This window comes from Peromyscus maniculatus, chromosome 16, assembly GCF_049852395.1.
Source record: "Peromyscus maniculatus bairdii isolate BWxNUB_F1_BW_parent chromosome 16, HU_Pman_BW_mat_3.1, whole genome shotgun sequence".
In the NCBI taxonomy this organism is placed as follows: domain Eukaryota; kingdom Metazoa; phylum Chordata; class Mammalia; order Rodentia; family Cricetidae; genus Peromyscus; species Peromyscus maniculatus.
Genome location: NC_134867.1, coordinates 30332881 through 30359118, shown reverse-complemented (window position 1 = coordinate 30359118; position 26238 = coordinate 30332881). Strand labels below are relative to the sequence as shown.

General features: G+C 37.8%; 1 long non-coding RNA gene across 1 annotated transcript in view; it reads right to left on the bottom strand.

Annotated features, from left to right (window-relative positions):
* Positions 1–343: 343 nt before the first annotated feature.
* LOC143268963 (uncharacterized) overlaps positions 344–26238 on the bottom strand; it is a 50542-nt gene continuing 24647 nt past the window's right edge. Inside the window, exon 3 of the long non-coding RNA XR_013045214.1 lies at positions 344–697. This is a non-coding gene — a long non-coding RNA (uncharacterized LOC143268963). The remainder of the gene's footprint in view (positions 698–26238) is intronic.

Sequence of the window (26238 nt, the reverse complement as noted above, 5' to 3'; positions counted from 1 at the left end):
ACCATCTGGTTTGCACTTGTAAAACTGAAACCAATTAAAACATTTAAATGACATTTTGTTTTTCATTTCAATCTGTAAAAATATATTTTGCAAGTCCCAATTAGCGGTTAGCTTTTCTGTATTGCTTTTATAATATGAGTCTGACTCAAACACATTTTAATTTCAACAAAGCTGCACCTATAATTGATGTAACAGATCAAGTATCCAAAAAATTAATAGGTGGATATAAATAGGATAGTACACAAGATCTGTATGAGTCTGGCTGATAAAATACAAAAGGATGCTAATTATTTTATAAGCATTGGTTAGTTACGTATATCCTCAAACTCTGATAACTGGCTATACACTGAGAAAAATCTTAAAAAAATGTAATCAGAAAGAGTTCTTATTATTCACATACTTTCCTCTTAAAATTGTTAAAATAGTATGAACTCTTCTCTTGGCACTCAATATGTAACAGGCAACTCCGTAATGACTGTCTCACCTGTAGATGATAGAAGGAAGGATGAGCACTCTGGATTGGAAAGCTTTCAACATTGATACACACAATCAATGTGTCTAGTGCTCTCCAAAGTTAGACTCTGTCCCCAATTCAGTCTGTAGGTTAAAGAGACAACAGAAGAGGCAGGGAACACTTTTTCTATCTTTTTATCTCTCTTCCTCTTAGAATTCCTGTCTCACATCTATGACTTGACACCTTGGAAAAAGATATAAGGAAGAGGGATGAGCAGAGGCAGGGAAATTCTCCTCAAAGCCCCTGATTTAAGTTGTTCTCTCTCTCTCTCTCTCTCTCTCTCTCTCTCTCTCTCTCTCTCTCTCTCTCTCTCTCTCTCTCTCTCTCTCTCTCTCTCTCTCCATGGCACACGTTGAGAGACAACACTTTCTCTTCTGAGGAAAGTTCATATTGTTTTAAGGCTCTACAACACCTTCCTCTCATTGCATGTGGCATGTGTTCTCTGAACTCTAGTTCTCTTGAACATACCAAGCTTTAGTACACACTTACAGAAGTAATTTCTCTTCCTCTGTAACAGGAATCTGGTCACCCCTCTCTAGCCTCTCCTCAGGACTTAATAACCTGTCATTACAAACCTTGTTGCTTAGTAGTTTTTAAAAAATGCCAAATCTTTTTCTTAACCAAGTATATCCAGGACACATTTGAGCATCTTTGACCACATCACAGGTAGGTCAGAAAATAGATCCCAATAGAAGACTTTCTATGCTTAGCCCAGTCACCTGCTCTCCAATCACCTGTGTTTTGCATTCTCTCTATAGGCCATAGCTTGGCCTTCCTACACAATCTAGACTATGTGGAGCCCCAACTTTGTTCAAAAAAATGCTCTTTACAATTTCCTCTTTCCCTTCCCTTTTTTTAATTATTATTTCTATTCCCAATGAGAGTGTGGATTTTTTTTTTTAATTTAAACTGCTTGGCCATTAGCTCAGGCCTATCATTTTCTAGCTCTTACCCTTATATTTAGCCCATTTCTATTAATCTATACTTTGCCACGTGGCTCGTGGCTTACTGGTACCTTACACCTTCCTTGTCCTGGCAGCGGCTGCAGGCAGCCTCCCCTCTGCCTTCCTGTTCCTTCAATTCTCCTCTCCGTTAGTCCTGCCTATACTTTCCGACAAGCTACTGGCCAATCAGTGTTTTATTTATACAGAGCAATATCCACAGCACTTCCCCTTTTCTTCTTTTTTCAAAAAGGAAGGTTTTAACTTTAACATAGTAAAATTACATATAAAAAAAACAATTATTGAGCAAGAATTACAGTTACAATATTAAAGAAGATATCCTATCTATCTTATATTTGTGAGTTTAAGGTTTTATATCTAACTTATCTTTTATCATAACTAAGGAAAATTGTAACTATCTAGCTTCAACTACATCAAAGACCTCAGAAGGATATAATATTACCTGAGAAACAGGAGAAGGATGCAAGCAACTTTCAGGAGTCTTGCAGGGTAGACAGAGACAGCTGACAGCCTGGACAGTCACCTAATGTTCCTTTGTAAAGTTGGGGCATCTGTCTTCAGCCCACAGGCCTAGAGTCTCTCAGTCTTTTTTCTCAGTGTCCTGTAGAATGTCTGGCAGCTTTCTCTGTGAAGCAGGAACCTGAAGGACCACTTTGTCAAGCAAAGTTCAGTAGTCATTTTTCTATGGGTCCTGTATGTCCAGTCAATCAAGCAGTCCAGGCAAGAACAGTTTCTTGCCCAAATGGCTATTTTTGCCAAGGTGAAGATAAACTCCATGTGGAGTGTCTTCGATGCCCACCCTCCTCTCTGAAGTAAATCGGTGCTGCCAGGAGCAGACATGTCTCACTGTCCAGAAAGTCTAAATTTTTAAAAATATTTTAAATGCCATATTCTGTATATCTTTGAAGTGTTTGAAGATTACCCATCTATCTGAAATATATCTATGTATACCTAGAAGACTTAACTAACATGGCTACAAGTATGATTATCATAGATGACTAATTATTAATGTATTTTTAATTATCCATTATAATTTTAAATGAGCTGTACAAACATAACACCTTAAACAAGAGTAGAAATATACACCCAGTATAACAAAATTAACTTTAAGTTTGTATCAATAAACTAAAATCTATACCTATATAAAACATTTTAAACAAGTTGTTGCTCTTTAAAATAGGTTTAGCAAATTACCCTTTTATCCTATCATATCTATATCATATCCCTTTTTCTTCTCTAGAAAGAGATTGTATTTATAATCAACCTGTTTTAAATAAAAATATTGGTTTTTTTCTGTCCCACACCAGAGGGCTCTTCTGATCTGGGAAACAAGAATCTCTTAACCATTTTTTTAAAGGAATATGTCTGAGTTTAGAGAAGGAATGAGCCAATTCCATTTCCTAAGCCAGCTTAGTATATTTGGGAATTTGGGCGTAGCTTCTCTTACTACTTCCTGCTGGAGGGGGGTGCTGTATCTTATGGGGACACAAAGAAAAATTTAGGATCATGGAGTAGTCCGTGAGGGTGTATCGTCTGAGCCAGTTGTATTGAATCCAATCTGGATGATGGATCATCTGGGCCATGGTGTAATTGGAGACCTTTCAGGGGATCTTGACTGGTCAAACCTGATGTATCTTAATCTGGAACAAATCCATAGCCTCTGGCTTTCTGTGGAAACAAAAGCAGAGCCTCTTTTCCAAAGCAACATATCCTTTTATCCAAATTTTGAAGTCAAGTTGCCTTTAAAATATACATATTGGCATAACTCAACAGCTTTTGTAATCAAATGTTTTTCTTTAGTTATGAATATCAAAGAGAACATAATCCAGATTCTCTGTGTGGTAGTCATCTTTACGTGGTTTATTTTTTAAATTACCTTGAACCTATTGCTTTATTTTTTTTTCTTTTCTTTTATTTTACAATACCATTCAATTCTACATATCAGCCACAGATTCCCTTGTTCTCCCCCCCCTGCCCCCCTCCCCTTCCCCCCAGCCCAACCCTCATTCCCACCTCCTCCAGGGCAAAGCCTCCCCCGAGGACTGAGATCAACCTGGTAGACTCAGTCCAGGCAGGTCCAGTCCCCTCCTCCCAGACTGAGCCAAGCGTCCCTGCATAAGCCCCAGGTTTCAAACAGACAACTCATGCAAGTACCACTTGCCTAGATGCCTCCCAAACAGATCAAGCCAATCAACTGTCTCACCTATTCAGAGGGCCTGATCCAGTTAGGAGGCCCTCAGCCTTTGGCTCATAGTTCATGTGTTTCCATTCGTTTGGCTATTTGTCCCTGTGCTTTATCCAACCTTGGTCTCAACAATTCTCGCTCATATAAACCCTCCTCTTTCTCGTTAATTAGACTCCTGGAGCTCCACCCGGGGCCTAGCCATGGATCTCTGCATCCAGATCCCTCAGTCATTGGATGGGGTTTCTGGCACGACTATTAGGGTGTTTGGCCATCCCATCACCAGAGTAGGTCAGTTCGGGCTGTCTCTCGACCATTTCCAGCAGTCTATTGTGGGGGTATCTTTGTGGATTTCCACAAAGAACCTATTGCTTTAAACTGCAGCATTCTAAGACTGAAACGGTGCTGTGGCTGATGGCTCCACCCACTTTAGCTTCCCAACATGGTGATGGTACATTTTCTGCCAGCTCTGGGAGCCATCAACTCTCAGAAATAGTGGGTCTATGCTTCTATCAAAGCAGCATGTAGTCCAGAAACCTCTTTTTTTTTTTTTTTTTTTTTTTTGAACTAGTAAAAACTATATCCAACACACAGCATAGTGTGCAGTTTGGAGACACCTCTGTGTAACATAGCCTAGGTCAAGCCCACACTCACACCACAAACCCTAACCCTTCATAGCTCAAACCCACGTTTTTCGGCGTCTAGCTGCCCATATGAGACATGAAGCAGGAACCTGGTTTTGGCTCCGTTTAGAATTGGTTATTAAATATTTTCAGGTTTAAGGTGGAAACTTGAGCTGTTGGGCGCCATTTGTAGCTGGAGTTTTCTCTCCAGGTCCCAAGAGTGTGGATTTTTAACTATGAAGCCCACACATAGGCATTTACTTTGAAATTTGTCATCTTGTTTGGGCATCTTACTTTGTAATTTCATAAACAATTACATTAAAATATTTCAATAAAATTTACATTGCCTGAGGGCCTTCACAGTGCTTGAGTTTTTTCAAAATAATCCCTAGATTGTCTTACTTCTGCCTACATGGATGAACACAAAAATTAAGTAGGCCTGAAGTGAATCAAAAATCTTCTACACAGGTGTTCTTCTTCATAGACTTTCTCTTTCCTTCATAGACAAGACACTAAGCCTTCTATCAGTTACATCCCTGACATTCAACAAAACAAAACAAAAAGACCCTAAGCATAGAGCCTAATTCTCTGGTGCACCCATACTTATTGATACTTTCCTCCAGGTGGTTCACTAACTATAAACTTAGGTGAGAAATATATTTTTATCACTTTAGTGATAATATTAATAATGATTAAATATTAAGCATGGAGCCTAACTGCCTGGTGCACCCATACTTACGGATACTTTCCTCCAGGTGGTTCACTAACTATCAAGTTAGGTGAGAAAGACATTTCTATCACTTTAGTGATAATATTAACAAAGGTTAAATACTAATTCTTAATTAAGAAGGAAGCTCTTATTTAAGGTAACTACATTATTTGAGAATCTTAAAATGTCAAAATTCAAATAAACAAAAAGGAAACTCAACCTTAATGGAAACTATACTACTTCTAATACTCTGTGTAGCTATAAAAACAAAAATATATTCCACAATTTAATGTTTAAGAAAACAAATTGACAGAAACAACAGAAAAAAAAGCATGTATTTTCAATTAGTGATTTTTGCCACATCTAAGTAATTTATGATTTTGGTTTTTGTAGGTCTTTTGGAAAGAATGAAAACTAATATAGTAAGTTTAATTTAGAATAAATAATGGTTAATGAGAACATTGTTTCAATTATAAAATATACATAATAGGAAGATAAAAATAAAATACATTTTCTCAGCCAAAGAAAAACACAAGAAGGTATATAGAGCATTAATTTTAAAGCATGAAGTTAAAAACCTCACAGTGGAAAGAAAATTTATAATACATCATAAATGATTTCCTCATGTGTATGTACACCCATATATGTATATATACTTTCATTTGTTTATTCTTCATCTTTTAAAAATGAGCTAAAGTAACAAGAGAGTACATGAAGACCAAATTCAACACTTTGGATAACACATCTTAGAGTGTCTCCAAAATATTTAGAGCCACATGTCCACAGAATTGTCTCATGAATAATTTCGCCATCATTATTTTCTTATAGATGTTTATATTCCTAGATGGAAAGAATTTGAATAAAATCCTTTTGAGTGTCTCAATTCAGAAATATAAGAAACAAAGTTTTGTGGTGTAGTGGTAGCATGCTCCTTTAATCCCAGCAACTGGGAGAGGGAGGCAGGTGGATCTCTGTGAGTTCAAGGCCAGCCTGGTCTACAGAATTAGTTCCAGGACAGCCAAGGCTACACACAGAGAAACCCTGTCTTGAGACCTACCTTCCACAAAAGAAGAAAACAGGACAAAGAAACAAAGTTTCAATGTAAATTTCAATTGAAATTATACAGAGAACAACTGTCTGTGGGGCACCCGTGTCCAGTTGATACATATAGAACATAAGGGCTAAGACTCGGGGAACATCATGGAAAGGGATGCATGAAGGTTACAAGAACCAGATGACATCCACTATGAGACAATGTCTTCTATATATGACAGAGAGCTGAACCTATACATTTGAGTAATATGGTTGCCTAAATAAAATTTGCACGATGACAACACCAGCAAAAACACTAACATGGATAGGGGAAATCGGGAAAGGCTCCAACCCTGGATGAAGAGTTAGAAGCAGTTAAAGACACCTGAGAGAAAGACAATACATCTTCTCATGGACAAATGCTGATGATAGGTTTCCAATTGGAAGTGGTCATCTCCAAACACATACACATATGAACAACACTAAATGGCCTCAGCAGGTTCGTGTGTGTGTGTGTGTGTGTGTGTGTGTGTGTGTTTCTTAATTTTTTTTTTGGGGGGGGGGGGTTGGAGACAGGGTTTCTCTGTGTAGTTTTGCACATTTCCTGAACCTCACTCTGTAGCCTGAGTTGGCCTCGAACTCACAGAGATCCACCTGGCTCTGCCTCCCGAGTGTTGGGATTAAAGGAGTGTACCACCACTGCCTGGCTTGTTTCTTAATTTTTATATGTTTATATGTTTATATATATATATGTATGTATATGTATTTATGTTTATATGTGTATATTATATATACATATATTTAATTAATAATATTATTAAATATATTTTATTTATTTATATATATATATATACATAAATATATATTTATAAAGAGTCCGTGAATTTGAGAGGGAGTAGGGAGGGATGAGAAGTGTTCAAAGAAGAATAAAGAGTGGGAAATGATGTAATTATATTTCAATTAAATAAAAATAGGTCTGCCGGGCGGTGGTGGCGCACGCCTTTAATCCCAGCACTCGGGAGTCAAAGCCAGGCAGATCTCTGTGACTTCGAGGCCAGCCTGGGCTACCAAGTGAGTTCCAGGAAAGGCACAAAGCTACACAGTGAAACCCTGTCTCGAAAAACCAAAAAAAAAAAAAAAAAAAATAGGTCATGGGCCAGGCAGTGGTGGCACATGCCTTTAATCCCAGCACTCGGGAGGCAGAGGCAGGCGGATCTCTGTAAGTTTTGAGGCCAACCTGAGCTACAGAGTGAGTTCCAGGAAAGGCACAAAGCAACACAAAGAAACCCTGTCTCGGGGCGGGGGGTGGGGGGGGTGGGGGGGGTGGGGGGGGTGGGGGGGTGGGGGGGGTGGGGGGGTGGGGGAGTGGGGGGGTGGGGGGGGGTGGGGGGTGGGGGGGTGGGGGGGTGGGGGGGGTGGGGGGGGTGGGGGGGGTGGGGGGGTGGGGGGGGTGGGGGGGTGGGGGGGGTGGGGGGGTGGGGGGGTGGGGGGGGTGGGGGGGTGGGGGGGGTGGGGGGGTGGGGGGGGTGGGGGGGTGGGGGGGGTGGGGGGGGAGGAGGGGGAGGAGGTCATGAAGTTGAAAGAGAGAGGTAGGGATGTGGGAGAAGTTGGAGAGAAGAGAGTGAAAATTATATATACTATTTATGTATAAAGTTATCAAAAATAATAAATTAATATTTTTTTAAAAAAAGAAAATTTCTGACCAATAAACATTTAAAAATATATAATTGGCCTAAATTGTATCTTTATTTTGCTACTTGAACATTTTAGACTATGAGCAGAGAAAAGGGTCAAGTGGAGTAAAAGAATTCATAGAATGAATACCTTGGATACAAGAGTTCAAAATAAATTCCTACATACTGCTTTTAAATATTTCAGTTATGCCCTTACATTCTATATATTAATTGAGATTTGAGTTAACAAGGGTAAAATAAAAGTTATTCTTCATGTCTTGAATGAAGATTAAGATCAAATAAAGGAAATGATCAGGCAGGCTTAGAACATGAATTAAAATGAGGTCATGGAAATAGCAAGGAGGGGAAGAGAAGTAAAGAAGGGAAGGCAGGATCGGGGGAGGGAAGGGAAGAGGAAGGGAGAAGAGGAGAGGAGAAATTGTAGATGCAAGACCTAAAATCTACCTGAGCTGTGACATAACTAAAAAATTAAAGAAAGCTTTACACTTTACAGGAGAGATTGACTTCTGTCTTAGTTAGGGTTTTTAAGCTGTTAAGAGATGACTTGACCATTGCAACTCTTATAGAGGAGAACATTTCATTGGGGCTGGCTTACACTTGAGAGGTTTAGTCCATTATTGTCATGGTGGGAAGCTTGGGGCCACATAAGTAAACATGAAGTTGGAGAGGTAGCTGAGAATTCTACATCTAGTTCAATGATTAGCAGGCAGCTCAAAGAGAGAGCCGGGGCCTGGGCCTAGCTCAAGCATGTGAACCTCAAAGCCCACCCCAAGTGACACACTTCCTCCAACAAGACCATACCTCCTAACAGCACCACTCCCTATGAGCCTATGGGGGTTATTTTCATTCAATCCACCACACCTTCAATGTGTAATTAAAGAATGAGCTAGAATTTCTTAGGTAGTTATGATATGTTATGCAATACTCCTTTATACTGTGTCAAGATATGTCACTGTAGTTGGTTTAATGAAAAGCTAAATGGCCAATAGTTAAGCAAGATTTGGGGGCGGGGAGCAGAGAGAACACTGGGGGGAAAAGGTGGAGTTGCCAGCCAAATGGAGAGGAAGCAACATGGGCTTTAAAAAATAAAGATAACTAAGCCACCCAAAAGAATGTAGATTAAAAGATTTGGGTTAATTTAATTTATAGGAACTAGTTAGGAAGAAGCCTAAGCCATTAGCTGAGCTGTCAAAACTAATAAGAATGTGGTTATGTAGGAACTGGCAAGTGGAACAAAAAGTCCTCCTACAATTAGCTATGGTGGAATATTATTTTAAGATGAGTTACATTTGTTTATGCTGTGGAATATTTGTTTAATGACACCAAGACATGTTGCATTCTTTTATGTTGCATTTGTTTTAACTCAGAAACTGATGGTCTAATAAAGAACTGAATGGCCAATAGTGATGCAGGAGAAAGGATAGGCAGGGCTGGCAGTCAGATAGAATAAATAGAAGGAGAAATCTGGGAGAAACCAGGAGAAGGAGCATGAAAAAGAGGAGAAGAGGACATCAGGGGCTAGCCACACAACCACACAACCACACAGAGTAAAAGTAAGATATACAGAAGAAAGAAAAGGAAAAAGCCCAGAGGCAAAAGGTAGATGGGATCATTTAAAATTAAGAAAACCTGGCAAGAGACAAACAAAGCTAAGGCTGGACATTTACAATTAAGAATAAGCCTTCATGTGTGATATATTTGGGACCTGGGTGGTGGGCCCCCAAAACACCAAAGACCAAACAGTAAAAAATGACCAAGAAAAAACTGATGCCCAAAGTCTGGCCATATATATCCACATAAGACCTGAAAAAAAGCTTAAAAAAAGGTTCGAAACACACAAAAACTAAGCCAAATGCAGCTCCCTAGTCTCATGTCTCTCATGCCAGCTGCAGTACACAGACACATCTCTAGGCAGTTGCCTGCATCCTTCAGCCACAAGGGCACCATAAGTTAAGCCTCATGGTGGGCTTAAGGTTTTGCTTATACAGACAGAAAAGGTTACAGATACATAGCAAAGAAGGTTTAGATGGAAAAAAAACCCTCAGAACACGTTTCAGTGTGTTTAACAATGTGTGTAGGCTTAAGAAAAAAAATGGGTATAGACAGTCATAGAAAAAAATAGTTTAAAAATAATGGAGTAAAGTCTTTAAAGAAAGAGTAAAGTAATAAAAAAGAATAAAACATATAGAAATAGAAAATACTCGGGAAGTCTGTATCTTGTATGTTATTGTATTGTCTTATAACTTTTTGATTGCTGATGAACAGACAATAGTTGCTAAGACACATGAATTATGGAAACTGCTAAATTAAACCAATCTATGTATTTTTAAAATGTCTTAACTTCAAATGAAAGCTGGACAATGTGTTGCATTGGGGAAGAGATTATGCTTTTGTTTCCACAGGAAACAAAAGGCTGTGGATTCCTTCCAGATTAATTAATATCATATAATTAATTAAAGATTTGACTGAGGGAGACCTCCTGAGTATCTTGTCTACAGACATGAGTGAGAAAGCCCCCCCCCCAAAAAAAAGACTACAGGACAGGTGACATGTTAGCTGATCCTTTGACATGGGAACAGCTCTGAGATGAGATGAGATATGACAAATCTTGTTGGGTACAGAGTCTTCATGACTTATTATTACATGCCGTCCTTATATGTGGCATGGATAGAGATTTATATTATAATTTGATTATACAGTCCAAATGGACTTATAAAGTTGACAGATGCCTTTTACCTGTTCAAACATAAAACAAACAAAAATACATCTTTAACTGACTTGTGCACACAGCACATTCCATACTTGTGTTAATGCAGATATGTATGTTACCTTTGAAAGTTTATATATTTTCAGAACAAGGGGACCAGACACCAATGAAAATGGGTGGGCCAAGTGATCCAGCCTCTCACAATGACTTTGTTGCAGCTTCCCCAGAGTTCTGCATCCAAAACATCATCAAGGCAGCAGGCTGAGATAGTCCATCCTCAAAGACTTCGCTAGTCAGGACTTCAGATAAGTTTTGCACTTTCCCATTGCACAGAGACTAGACAACAAATTATACAGCTAACTCTCCCAGGACTTGACCATTATCCCAAATTTCTCAGGGTCTCCTAAAGATACCAGAAACCCCAGACAACAGGAAGCAGTCTAGAGAACACAGCAACCACATTCCAAAGAGGTGGAGTAGATGACTGTTGGTCATTCGGTGGGTTATAGATGTTTGCCTTCATTTAGGGGTTGGTTGCAAGTTGTTATTGGTCGTGGTCAGGAAAAAAGCTGAACAAAGGAGTTAGATTCAAGAATCTCTTTCTGAAAGAAAAAGGGGGGATATAGTATAGAAATGATCAAATAAAGGGGTGGATTGCTGAGTCTACTTTTAAACAACCACTAGTCACAAATATTTTACAATGGTATAGATTTTTGCATATTGATACAAATTTAAGAATATTTTTGTTATACTCTATATATGTTTCTATTCTTGTTTAAGGTATTGTACCTATGCAGCTCATTTAAAAAGGTTATGTAAAGTCTTAGTCTTTAAAAGCTCTTTGGATAATAAATACAGGTTAATAGTTAATCATCTATAACTATCAAACTTACAGTCATGTTAGGTATGTTTTCAAGGTCATATGGGGATATATATTTTAGGTGATCTTCAAACACTTCAAAGACCTACAGAATATGGCATTTAATATGTTTTAACAATACAAGGCTTTTCATGAGAATGAGACAGGTCTTCTCTTGGTAGCACCAATTTACTTCATAGAAGATGATGGGCATCAAAGAAACTCTATTATATAGAGTTTTCTTTCAATGTGACAAAACTAGCCATTTGGGCAAGGGGCTACCTTTGCCTTGACTGCTGACAGTATGCTGTACAAACTGGACAAGCAAGACACAAAAAAAGTCAACTGCCAGACTTTGCCAAGACAAGGTAAGACAGTCCTTCAAAACTCCTGCTTTATGGAAAAGTCTGACAGATATTCTAGGTCTGTAGGCCTAGATGGTGCCCCAACATTGCAGAAGAACCTTGGGTGACTGTCCAAGCAGCCAGATATCTCTGTCATTTTGGAAGTGGTTTGCACTGTACCTCCTGTTTACTCAGGTAATATTAAATCCTTTCAGTCTTTAGATGGAGTTGAAAACTAGGTAGTTATAGTTGCAGGGTTTTTTTTTTTTAGTTATAATAGAAGATAAATTAGGTACAGAGCTTTAGACTCACCAAGACAGAACAAATAATGGAGTATTTTCTCCAAATATGCCAACTCCAGATGAACTGAACATTGAAAATGTAATTCTTACCTGATAATTGTTCTTAGTGTTTATAGTTTTATTATGTTAGAGTTAAAACCCTTTGTTTTTGTTTAGACAAAAAAGGGGGAATGTTGTGGAATATCCCTTTACACTGTGTGAAGATAGGTCACTGTGATTGGTTAATAAAAAGCTAATGGCAAATTGCTAGGCAGGGTTTTTGGGGCAGAGAGAATGCTGGGAAGAAAAAAGGCAGAGATGCCAGCCAGATGGAAAGAAAGCATCATGGACTTTATAGAATCAAGGTAGCCAAGCCACTTAAAAGGATGTAGATTAAAAGATATGAGTAAATTTTAAGTTATAAGAACTAGTTAGGGACAAGACTAAGCTATCAACCGAACATCTATAATTAATAAAAAGTCTCTATGTGGTTATTTTGGAGCAGACAGAGGGGACAGAAAAATCTGCCTACCCTAATAATACAAAGCCTTCTAAGGACAGATCTGAGAAAGCAAAGTGCAATTGATAAGCAGGGAAATTAGTTTCACCTGATTGACTGCTGAGTGGAACTATACAGTCAAGAGCCACACAAGAAAGAATAAAATATATGGATATCCATCCTACACCTAATGGTTGAGCAAGTAAAGTCTTTTAAGTAAGAATAAAATACAACCCATTTTTTTCAGATTAGGCATGAAAGTTTGTACTGATGCATACTGTTTATTTTTTAAATAAACTAGTATGGCAGCATCTCATCATTATAAAAAATATTTTCCTGTTAAAAGTGGGAAAAGCCATAATGATTCATATTTTAATTTATATTTACTTTTGTAGAGTACAACATTCCAAACAAAAATAACTTTAAATGCTGCTGTCAAACAAACATACATTCTGTGACCTCTAATGTTTTGTATTTCTTTTCACTGCCCTATACAATTGCCATCATTACTTTATTTATAAACACAATGAATTTCTTTGTAGCTGAAAATCTTCATTAATTTGATCTAAAAATTGAAGTTTGTGATCACAATCCAATCTAGGATAATCTTTGGTTATTATAATCAATTACAATTTCTCTTAACCAAAGTGAGATGACTAAGGTCAGAATATGTGTGCAAAATATTCAAATGGTAAAATGTAATAGCATAGCAATGGAAATAATAACTAGCATGTCCCCTCATGAAACTCTCCTATTTCTACAATCTGATAGTTATAAAGCTTCTTATGTTAAAACAAAGCTCTACTTTATTAAAAAGTATATTCTTTAATGTAGATAAACATATACTGCTTATATAAATGTCACTACGTGATGTATCATTTGATCAGAATAAACCCTAAAGGAATATATATATATATATATATATATATATATATATATATATATATATATATATATATATATATATAAAACTAGTGGGAGACCAGAAAAGAGTGAGTTGAATATAGCCTCCAGGGCTTTGAAACACATATTTTTGGCATCTAAAAGAAAGACAAAGTTATCTGTTCCTGCAGTACTTTGGTACAAATGTGTTTTACACACAAGGGTCATATATTTGTATTTTGCTCTATTGTAATGGATTAAGGCTGAGTCCCACAGCACTGTAATACTTGTATTGACAAATAGAAACCATATTTATTCTGAATGCATTCGTAACTAAGTGTACAATTCACAACTTTATCGCTTGTTTTATGAGTCCATTTGGCTTGGCACAGAAAAAAAAATAATTAATCAAGTCTGTAGATCTCTAAGCCTGGTCCTTATTTATGTTTAAACTGCTTATTTATTAACATTAAGCATCTCCCATTTGGTCTCCAAGAGACATAGAGCTACATTGAAACAGCCTTTTTCAGTAGATGATTGCAGAACTACAGATGCCTTTTCCCAACACCGTCACAGCTGAGGAGGTCCAACCAAATGAAAAACAGTTCTGATGAAGTGAGAAACAGAAAAGCGGTACCATGCAGATGTTATTACATAATAAAATGCAGACCAGCACACATTTTTTAAAACTCTTTTTATTAAATTTATGTGAATCAAGAGGAAAGGGTGAAAAGTATATTTACTGATGATAAAAATATATATCTTGTCTAAGATAATTCCAGTCATTTCACCTAAAACATATTCTTTACAATGTTTCATTTTCTCTTGCATCCTTTTTAGCTAGCTGTCATCAACTCCAAAGTTAAACTTCTAAAACATTTAATAAGGAAATCAAATTTGCAGGTGATAGTTTCCCAAACAGGCAGTCTAATACCGGGTGATATAACAAAACACTTAAATGAAAATTAGTAGGCTGTCCTCACTAATCCTACTCTTAAAATATTTTAGGTGAGTCATTTTAACCTGTTTCAGCAGTCATTTTAATATGGGTGTCTAGCATGCCCACTGGAAATGATGCCAAGCATGTAGTACATGAAATCATAAAATATGCTATCTTTGAAAATGTTCCAGACAAAATTGTACTCATAGCATTGTACTACTGGGAGATCAGCACCCTGATGCATTCTTAAATACAAGCAGATGTGTTTCCAAAACTACAAAATTCTAGAAGTATTGCTTATACTTCTGATAGAATGGACCAATGTAGAAATTCAGTATCAGTGACTTTTAGCTTTTTAAAAGTAATTTTAAGATTAAGGGGCCAGAGAAATGGCCCTGTGATTATGAGTGTGTACTGCTCTGGTACCCACATTCACTGCTTCACAACTTCTATATGCAAATCCAATGACTGGAGAACTGACCACTTTTTGTGACTTCTATGAGCAACTGTCTACACATGCACATACTCACACACAGATGCACACAGACAGACAGAGTTAAAAGTTTCCATGTATGAGTATGTATGCACATGCAGGTGGGTGTCCCTGGAGTCCAGAGATGTCAGATTCTACCAGATCTGGGTGGCAGGCAGTTGCGACCCACCTCAACACTGGAGTTGTGGGGAACCAAACTTGGGTCCTCTGCAAGAGAAGTATACATTCTTAATCACTGAGCCATCTTACCACCCCTAAATAAAAATATATCTTTTTTACTTGCATGTTTGGTGGTCTTATGCTGAAGAACTTCAAAAGTATGTACAGTTTTTCTTTTGCCTTAACTTTGTGAACTAAAAGCATTTCCCAGAAGTGATTGCATTAAATTTTGTAAATATTAGAAAGGTGTCAAATGTCCTTGAAGAACATGTCTCCATAGAAAACTCAGGGATAAAATTGAATAAATAAATACATAAATAAATTATAAATAAGAAAACTGGAGAACAATATGACTTGCTTTCTATGGAGAAAATGACATCTAGATTGATAATTTTTGCTTATAAAATTTTAGAAGTCAAGAGAAACTTAATAAAAAATCTACATGTGAATTATCAAAACAAATACTAATATTGTGTCACATTTACTGGAGGCCCAATAAAAAAAGTCAAATTTGAAAAAAAAAATTAATCATGTCCATTTTTTACCGTTCCCCCTATTCTTTGTATGTGTGCACAAGTATGTGTCTGTGTATACATGTGTGCATACATGAGTATAAAAAGACTTACCATGTATGCAGCTGTTTCAGCAAAAGTAATCAGTCATCTCTAAGTGTTTGTGTTGAATTTAACTCTCTCATGGAAGGGAAAATAACTTGTGTTCTTTTCATTTTCTCCATCGGTCTTTAAGCACATTATTGTCTTTAAACTATACTCAATATTTACCACACACTTCAGTTCACCCCTACCATAGCTCCACAGAGTAGGTACTGTCTCCGTCATCTATGAGAAAATTGTGCTCCTGAGAATTTAGGTCATACATGAGAAAGCCAATTAGTAATTACTGGGATAGCCTAAATTCAAATTCAATGGTAACTCCAAAGTCAATTTTCCTAACCAATATTGCTTCAAGTTATCCAATAAACTAACTCAATATATTAGGACAAAAGGAACATAAAAGTGATTCCAATTAAGTCTGTTTAATTAAAATCCATCATAAATGAATAAAAGATTCATGTGATCCAAAGGCTGTGGAAGACATCTACAGCACTAACCAGTCTCCAACCCTAAATGTCCTTTTGCTTTCTTGCACCACATCCAACGATGTTGCACAGGAATATAAATCTCTCACACAACCTGAGATATGACACTTTACATCTACATATATATGTTATACATTACATTTATATATTTATAATTTACTCTTTACATCTTACATTTATATGCTATAAATTTTGCTGTGATTTACATTTCTACAATATTGACATTTACCCAGGTTAATGTCACAAAGATGGCTATGCCCGATGTTGATTTGAAAGACGGCCATATTTTTAATTTCTGTACAAGTGTTATTCTTCTGGCATAAAAACCTCTCTTTGGTATACTCATTTATACTGCACCCATTGTATATCCTTTGTACTTTCTTCTGAGAAATAAGAAAAGATAAAAAGATATCATTACAATAAATTTTTCTATTATAAAGTTCAAAGAAACCTGGATGGTGTATTACAAAATTCTGTTGTTTTCTTTGCATTTCCAGATCATTTGAAGTGTTGTTTGTAAGAAAACCATTTATAGTCCCTGTGCCCAACCCCAAGGTAGTAAAATGGGGGTGAATCAAGCATTCAAAAAAATAACAAGCTGAGGGATCAGAGGTTAGAAGCAGGCATTGCTCTTTAGAGGACCTGACTTTGTTTTCCAGCACCCACTGCTGTCCAAAACTTCAGATCCAGAGGATCTGACAATCTCTTCTGACTCCATAGGCACTGCACTCACACACACACACACACACACACACACACACACACACACACACACACACTTGAAAATAAACATGTAAAATATAACAACCAGATACAGAAAAAGTTCTATATATGAGTAAATAAGTTATAAAAAAATTACCACTACTTTTTCTTAGACAACAAAATCAGATATGTGTTCTACTCATGATTTGTGAACCTGGTACTTCATGCTTTGATATTTTATCCAGTAATATTGTTTATGACAAAAAATTGAGACAATCCCTCAAATGTGAGTGATTCAGTACTAAACCTGTAAGACCTTTCTTTCTACCTCTTCATGACCCAAAAAAAACAATCTCTATATTATCACTCTTCCAATGATGGAGCCTAAAGAAAGTGTGCTGTGCAGAATCTCCTCCCAAGATCCTGAGGGATACAGAGGGTAGTTTCTTGTTCAAGTGTTGGAGGAGTATGGAAAGCTTTTACTGTTGTAGTTTGATATGGATCCTTTCTATAACAGCCTCTAAAAATAGTAGCTTTCATCACAAACATACAGTTGGATGCAGCTGATGGTGGACTTTGAGCTACTACAAATCAAAATGTTAATGATGTCTCTGGAATTGATGTAAAATTAAGATAAAATAGTACAATTATTCTGACATGATCTAGCCTGAGACACACAGTTAAAAGGTCGGAGAACAACTTGGGGTGATCTGTCCTTCTTTACCATATGGTACTGGGCTTCAAACTCTGCACTCAGTGTTGAAGGCAGCAGCTTTGCCAGGTAAGTCAATTCAATGGCCCATTGGAACTTAAAAAAAAAAAAGAACTGAAAATTGGTCCTCAGTTGTGCAGAAATATGCATAACACTTAGAGAAACAGGAAGAGATACTGTGTGAAACAAAATTAAGAGGCTCTTTATGTGCAATCAGATTCTAAACATGCCTAAATGTCAGCAGTGTGGTAAATTTGATACAGTTTCAGCCAGTATGCAAACCACACTTGCAGTGGGTCCCATGCCCAGCAGTAGATGGCCAACACAAAATGAATTCAATGGTACCTGTGTAGATATTTTTGTCTCATATTACTTGGTTTGGGCATTTTTATCTTACTGGTCTTTTGCTTGTATATTATGGTTTTCAATTTTATGTTTTTATAGTGTGGGTGTTGCTTTTTAATTTTAATTTGTTTTGCTTTTTAATTCTGTTTTATTATTATTATTATTATTATTATTATTATTATTATTATTTGTTTCCTAAAATAGAAAGTGGAAAAAAGGTTTGCATTGAGTGGGTGGTGAGGTAGCAAGGATCTGAGAGGATTTGGGAAACTGATCAGAATAAACTTTACTGAAAAAAAAGCTTGAACATATACTGTAAAGGAATTTTCTTCTGGAACATGCAAAGATATGTGAATTTTGATGCATTGCACGAAACACTGAAATGTACTGTTTACTTAAGAGGAATAACTAAAACTCAACACAATAGTAAGAAAAAAACTTACATCATCTATTCATGGCCATCTCCAAAGACCTCCACTCATTAATCAGGATAATCGTTTTGTAACCAATTGTGAATACACTGAAATAATGCATTTTACATTTCAACTTTCTTTGTAGCAAAACTGGACTATATACTACTATTTCTTTACAAAGGTGAGATTTATAAATAAAGAATCTTGAAAGCTAGGGAAATGGCTCAGCAGTTAAGGGCCTTGATCTCTTGTAAAACACCAGAGTTCAGGTCCCAGCACCCACATGGTAGCTTATAATCATCTGTAACTCCAGTTCTAGCCTCTGAGGGCAACAGGCACACATGTTGTACATTTCCATACATGCAGAAAAAACAATCATTCACATAAATAAGAATAAATAAATATTTAAGAATAAAAATTTGAATATGAACTTCAAAAAATAATTCATTTGAGAACAATAAAAAGCTAACATTTTTCATATTTTGCCATTCAGAGCCTATATTCTTTGATTTAAGAAAACTGCAAGCTTTTATTTCTTCATAAATAAATGTGTGATGTGCCTATAATGATGTTATAAGGCTGTGATTATTAAGCATCACCATATTAATTGAATACTGACATGCTATAAAGTACAAAATGTAGCCACTTCTAAACACCTATCCTCAAATCATAACTCTTTTGTTTGATTGTAACAGATGCAATGTTCAGATCTGATTTCCCTAGCATATTTGAATGTCAATCTCAATAGATAAAGCAGTAGTTGATAATATTAAACCTATAAAACTGATGTCTATCCACTAACTCTGTTGGGATATACCATTCAGTTAATATTCTCATCATTGTAACAAATGCTGTCCTTCAACAGGTATTCCTTACTTTAAGATGAAACTAAACTTGGAAGAAAGTGAAAGCAAAGCCTCAGAATTTGTCTGCACACTCTGGGCAAAATTAGATGCTTGACAGGGTAAGCATATGCTGGCCACACAACTCATCTATATGCCAATGACAAAATTGAAACCATCCTTTCGTGGAGTGCAAACATTGATTGCTATGCATTCCTATAAGCAGAGGACTGCAAACAGTACTGTAGCCTTCTCTGATCCTCCTCCACTTTTATGTAAAGTCCAAAAAAAACGTATCCGTTAAAGGAAGCTTCTAAATTCAACTCAGAAGCAAACAGGAACTGGAAGTGACGAGGGGAGGGAGAACAAATGACAGAAAACTGAAAACAAACGCAAGTAGACTGTGTTCAACTAGAACGTACTGTTCACTAATGGGTGGAAATGAGATATGTTAATCATAGACGGACTCCGCGTTTCATTCAAGCTGTGTATTTTATCCCTTCATCCTTCATCTGTCCTCCCTGAAGTAGTGGTCACAACTGTTCATTCAGTCCAAGGCAGCCAAAGCACTTCTTAATCCTTCTCAACTTGAGTGCCTTCAGGAGACTTGTAATCATGAAGTGATGGAGTCTTAGCTCTCGATCCGAGTTCCATCTCTCACATCTTCCCTTATTTCCTTTAACATGCTGCAGCCATACTGAATGTCTTTTAGATGCTTACTGGGACTTTGCACCTATAATAAAATACCCTGCCTGCCTGAAAAGCACTCTTTCTATCAAAGGTCACCTGGCTGACTTGTTTGCATATAAGTACTACTCAAACACAGATGAAGAAAGGTGTTTATCTTTCACTTTCTATATACTCCTATCATCTCCTAAGGTCACTTGTAGCAAAGGTAGGGCAGAAGAGAGTAAAGATTTCAATCCAAACTATTCTACCTTCCCACTTTCTACCAAAGCATAGACCTCATTACCATTATGATATAGACCTAGCTACTTCTGACTTGTTTGTCTCAAGTAGATGCCATTGCTACCTTGCCATGTAACCTCTGTTTGAAGATGGTGATTAAGATACTTCTGGAGTACCCAGGCTGTGGTGGTGTGCACCTTTAATCCCAGCACTCAGGCAGGCAGAGGCAGGCAGATCTCTGTGAGTTCAATCAGCCTGGTCTATAGAGTGAGTTCCAGGACAGCTAGAGCTACACAGAGAAACCTTGTCTTGAAGAGAGAAAAAAAAAAACTTCCGGAGTGAAAAAAGTCATACTACCACATGGGATAATTAACCCCACACACACATACACACACCTTAGTCCTCTTTTAAAGTAAGCTAAAAAGAACATATAGAATACTTTAAAGGCTCTCAACAAAGCCATTGCATGACACTCCTTCCCTGAAGGAAAGATGTGTTCTTTGATGATCCAGAGCAGGTGATAGATGAGTAAAAACAGCACTCTGTGAATGTTTGAAGGGTTATAATCCAAAACTTTAGATGCTCTCCAAACTAAATAAGTAAAATATATTCTTAACAAGCTTAACAAGATATGTTTTTCCAAAACATATAAGAAAAAATTATGACTAATTTCCATGTGAATTCAACTCTGTGGTTGATATATTGTGCACCCCAATAAACTTATCTGGGGGTCAGAGAAGAGAAGAGCCACTATATTAAACATAGCTTTAGGCAGTGGTAGCACACACCTTTAATCCTAGCATTCAGGAGGCAGAGATCCATCTGGATCTCTGTGAGTTCAAAGCCACACTGGAAACAGCCAGGCATGGTGACTCACACCTTTAATCCCAGGAGGTGATGGAAGAAAGCAGAAAGGTATATAAGGCATGAGGACCAGGAACTAATGCCTTTTTTAAGATTTTAGCTTTTAGCAACAGTTCAGCTGAGATCAATTCTGATGAGGATTCAGAGGCGTTCAGTCTGAGCAAACAAGAGCAGCTGAGGAATTGACAAGGTGAGGTTGGATGTGGCCTGCTGTTTCTCTGCTCTTTCAGCGTTCACCCCAATACCTGGCCATGGATTTATTTATATTAATAAGACCTTTTAAGATTCAAGTTACGCAAGTCAATAAAAATTGCATTTAATCATTATTGGTCACTTATAAGCCCAATTTATAGCAATATTTGAGTAAGTAATAAAGACAAATCGTGATTGTTGAGATAAGACTGGTTCTTGATCTAAGTTACTCTGTATTACATAAATCAGTGGCTTTTTCCATAATGTGCCTTGCCTTGAGAAAGTCTATTATACAAGCACCTTTTTCTTCCAGGCCTTACCAACCATGTTACCGAGTCATTCTTACCTCCCGCCGTGTGTGTGTGTGTGTGTGTGTGTGTGTGTGTGTGTGTGTGTGTGTGTGTGTGTGTGTGTGTTGAGAGGACCAAGCAGATGCCATAACAGGCTGCTCAGGCTTCTCTCAGAGATCAGGCCTCAATTTCAGTTTCCTGAGACTGAGCAAGCAGTTTCTTGGAGGGCCCTGACCAAAAGACAATTAATCACTGATGCCCCTGTCAGCAATGACAGGGAGATAGGATACACCAAACCTGGGCCACTGAGACAGCCCTCAAAGTCAGTATGTGCTAGACTAGCCAGCCTCTACTGCAGCTCAAAGGCAAAGCCTGGGACTTGTCCAGGCCTACCCCAAAATGGATAACTATAACCCCCAATTAACCCTAGCCAATTAAAAATTACTAACATAATTGCCACTCACATAAACCAATCCTGAGTCTGTTCCTATGTAATCTGTAGACTCCAAGACCCTCCCCCTTGCTTTACCCCCTATAAAAACTCAGCCCTATTGCTACTTGGGGTCTCTCCTGCTCTGCTGCTGTTTTAGCAGACAGAGAGGCCTGAGTTAACTCAAAACAATAAAAAGACTCTGCTTTTGCGTTGGATTTGGACTCTTGGTGGTCTTTGGGACTCTGGGTGCAACAATGTGTAGGTGTGTAAGACTAACACACATAGAATTCCCAATAAGCCCATAGGCTTCAACTCAGTTCAGTTCCTGCTGTTCATGTTGCCTATTCAACTGTTCACCCTTTCTGTTCACTCATCTGGACCTGGAGCTGCTATCCATTTGTCTGTCTGTTTCTGCATCTGTACCCAGTCCCAACCTTTTCTTTTGTCCCTACAAAAGGACTCAACTGTGAAGCATCACTATCAAGTCTAATACTTGTTGATAGGGAGCCGATACTGTTTCCTTAGATAGATCTTGCCTGTACCTTGCTGGAGTTTACTATCTTACCAGCAGAGATACTTCAATGCCTGTTGTTTTCCCAGCTGTGGTTTCTTGAGACCTTTGAATTGGCTTGCCTAAATAACTCTATGTGTGACATTCATAAATCAGAGAAAAAGCCACAGTTCTCAGACATATATTCTTAAGCATTTCTCCAATACATAAATGCATTTCACTCTTTAGACCACAGAACAATTTGAACCAGTGAAACCTCTGAGCCCTAAGCTCATTTCTAAGATGATTGCCCCATTCATTTAGTTGTTAGAAGGTTAAATTTAACTATTTCTTTTTAATCATCTTATTCATTGAGAACAGAATAGTCAGCTATCTATTGTAATGCCATTTCAATCCATACTGAGGATGACTTCTGGATTTTCAGTCCAATATGTTACTTGGTGATAATTTACATTAATGATGAAATGAGAATGTCCTGATCTTCACTCCCACTGGAAAACTAATCTCTGACATTCAGTTCCTTGCAGGAGAATCAGCTTTAACACAGAATAAAACTTTATGATCTGTAAATTTTAATTAGGCAAGTTTTTCAATTGCTCCTAAAATGACAGTAAGTTGTCAAATAAAAGAAACAGAGTCAGGGAGGAGGGAACTGGTGTCAAAAGTCTAATTTTAAAAAGGAAAAACACAATGATGTATTTGGAGTAATTGTAGCTTGAGCAGGGGGCAGCTTGGAAGTTGCAATGTATTTTGAAACCTTAGGGTTCAGCTTATGATAGACTTTTGTTTGGATAGGAAGAAAGTACAGAGAATCCAACACCATGGTGGAGTTTAGTCAAGGCTTACTGATTCATGACCACTCAGCAGTGACAAGCCATACAAAAGCCAAAACAAAATTAGCTTCACAGTTCAGATGTGGACTATAAGGCTGGGAGTGGGCTCTCAGTGCACGCACATGTGTGCACACATGCAATCCCCCCCCGACACACACACATATATACACACATACACACACATGCACACACGCGCGCGCACACACACACACACACACACACACACACACACACACACACGAGTCACTTTTAAACTTCATAGAAATCATAAAACATTGCCCAAAAGTAATAAAATATATGTCTCAATCCTAGAAAGACAAAGATAAGTTTAAAGAGGCATTTTGGGTTGATGCAGCCTCCCTCTCCATGCTGAGACTTAATCAAGGATCTATGATCCCCTCTTCCTTTTTATTGTTTCTTACTTGATTTGTTGAGGTTTTTAGGTGCCCCTATAACCATTGGCTCCTTTTATTCTCATTGCAAAACTAAAAATAAACTTCTCTCTGTTGCACTCATTGACACTTGAACTCACTTTTCAACTAACCAACTAGAAAATAGAGTAACCCTCATTTATTCAAAAGATCACCCCAATTCAGTTTCTTTCTGTCCCTACAACTTTATCCAGATTGCTTCTTACAATACCATTGCTGCTGTCTGCCTGGGAACTCAAAGAGTTTTGAGTCTTCCCTCACTCGTTTGTCCTGTAACATTTGAATCAACAGCCTTCTGAAAGACTGGCTTTCCATTCAGGTTTCTACCCACGTCTCCATCGTTTCCGTTGATTGTTCCCCCAGAATCTGCTAAACAAGCAATTTGGAACCAAGGATTCTATTCTCTGCTCTGAAAACTCCTCTGACTCCCCAGATCTTTATTCCTCGGATCCTAGATCTCTAACCCAAAAGCAAAATTGATGTGACTCATTTCAATGTTCTACAAATTCTTGAGCTTAGCTAATCATTTGAGAATTTCTCACCTCCTTCACAGCTCTCTCCCTCCTGAATTTCTTCCTGAGTGAATGATGCTGCGTATACCCAATTCTATAGTAGAATAGCCTCCTTGCTGTACATCTCCATCTCTACACAGGTTCTATTTTGGCTTCTTATTGTACCTCTGTCTCAGAAATACTTCTCAGTGTGTTCCATCCTCTTCTCTCAATGGCCACTACTTTCAATCTTACAATTCTCTGCATTCTATCTGATAAGTGCATGTGTACTATACATCTCTTTCTGCCATGAGCCTGGCCTTTCTCCTATTGAATTTCCCCACTCCTTCTAAATTTCCGTATCTCAAAAAAAGAAGCCCAATCATTTTTCTATAATTTAAACTCTTAACAACATTTAAATATTGTCCTACAATATTCAGATATCTCAGAGGGTTCTTGCAAGTGTAAGTAATCCAATTGGGTTCAATGTCACAAGAAGTTCATGGAAAAGTCCTCACATTTGCACAGTAAGCATTTTACCAAACGAGCTATGTCCCCAGAACCCCTCTTTCCTTTCTCATGATATCCAGGCTCCTGGCCTGCGTGTGTGAAGCCACATTCAAGGCAGTTCTACCCTGTTTAGATATTTCTCTTGAGACATACCCAAAGACATTTTTACCAACCCTGTAGGTGTACTTTAATCCATTAAAGCTGACAATTATATTAACAATCATGCTGAGATATGAAGAAAACAAAATATTAAGACTTACTGCTAAGGGGCAAGAGACTAAGACCCAAATGAATAGAAGCGGGATTGGCTCAGTAAAGGACCAAAGGGAGAGCATCACCCAAGTATTTAGGAGCCATGTGGAAGTCATCATCCGATTAGTGCCCTGGACTATGTGTATGCAATCAATGTTTGTCCCTTATACACAGAGTTATGTAAGAGGTCTTTTCCTCACTGAAGACTAATAAAGGCATCTCTTCAATCATCTTTGGCACCCTTCCCAGTCACTGCTCAGCAAGAGTGACACCTGTTGGTATTTCAGATTTTGCTTGACCCTTCTTTGACTTATCTCATACAGACAAATAGAGAAATCATTTTGTAATGTCTCAGGGGCTCATATGCCTCAAGAAAGCCCTGTGTACTTTGGGAGAGATAATGGTCTGGAAGGGAAAAGTTCCATGCGTGTTATGGGAGAAGCGAGTCCCCAAATGAGACTATATTTTGACACTTCCTAAACTGAAATGGTGATGAAATATCTTCCAGTAGGTAGTCAGATATGAGCTGGAAGCTCCAGGGAGTCATGACACCGAAGAAAAATGTAGAACCTTGGAAATGCATGAAATCACCTGAGGAGAGTTTATGCCAAGAAGCAGAGGAGCCAAGATCGGAAAATAGTAAAAGAATGAAGCTAGGCGTAGTGGTCCATGAGTGGAAACCCAAGCACTTGAAAAGGTGAGGTATAAGGACCTCGGAGAGTTTGAGGCCCAGACTGGATTACATAGGAAGACCTTATCTTTAAAAATGAATAAAAAGAATGGACAGGAAAAAAGAAAGGTAACCTATACAACAGATGTAGAAGCCAAGGACAAATGAAGTTTGAGGAGGAAAATCTAAGCACAATACATGTTGCTCGGAGCTCTAATAAGAGGAGGTGAGGAAAGGTAACAAAATGAGATCATTTACTCCAAAGCTATTATATAGAGGTCCATATCAGCGAGCAGCAATTCAGTGAATGAAGTCAACTTAGAGGAGATTGAAAAGTAAAGGTGAGGAGTAGACATGAAGTGTTTTCTCCCCAGAACTACTGAGAGAACAATTTAAAAGAGAATGGTTTATTTCAGCTTGTGGCTTCAAAGCCTCCATGTGCTTGTGCAGAAAGTCATGACAGTGTAATAGTGGATAGCAGAGTAAGGCTGTCTACTTCATGGGAGATAGGGAGCAAGAAGAGGGAGGCAGGAAGGAGGGAACAGGGACAGCATATCCCTAGTGGTCCACATTTTTCTGCTAGGTCCCACTTCCTGAAGTGTCTATAATTTACCCAAATAACAATGTCACTTGACTGGGGACCTATGCTTCAACACCTAGTCTAGGAACCTGTGGAGGTTTCACATCATACCAAATTCATATCATACCAGATAATGAAGGTTTTATTTGTTGTTTGTTTGTTTGTATAGGGTGGCACTATGTAGCCCAGGCTAGCTTCAAACTTGTGATCCTCCCATCTCAGTCTCCCAAAAACTGAAATGATGAGCATCTGCCACCATTCCCAGATGTCCTCTGGGAT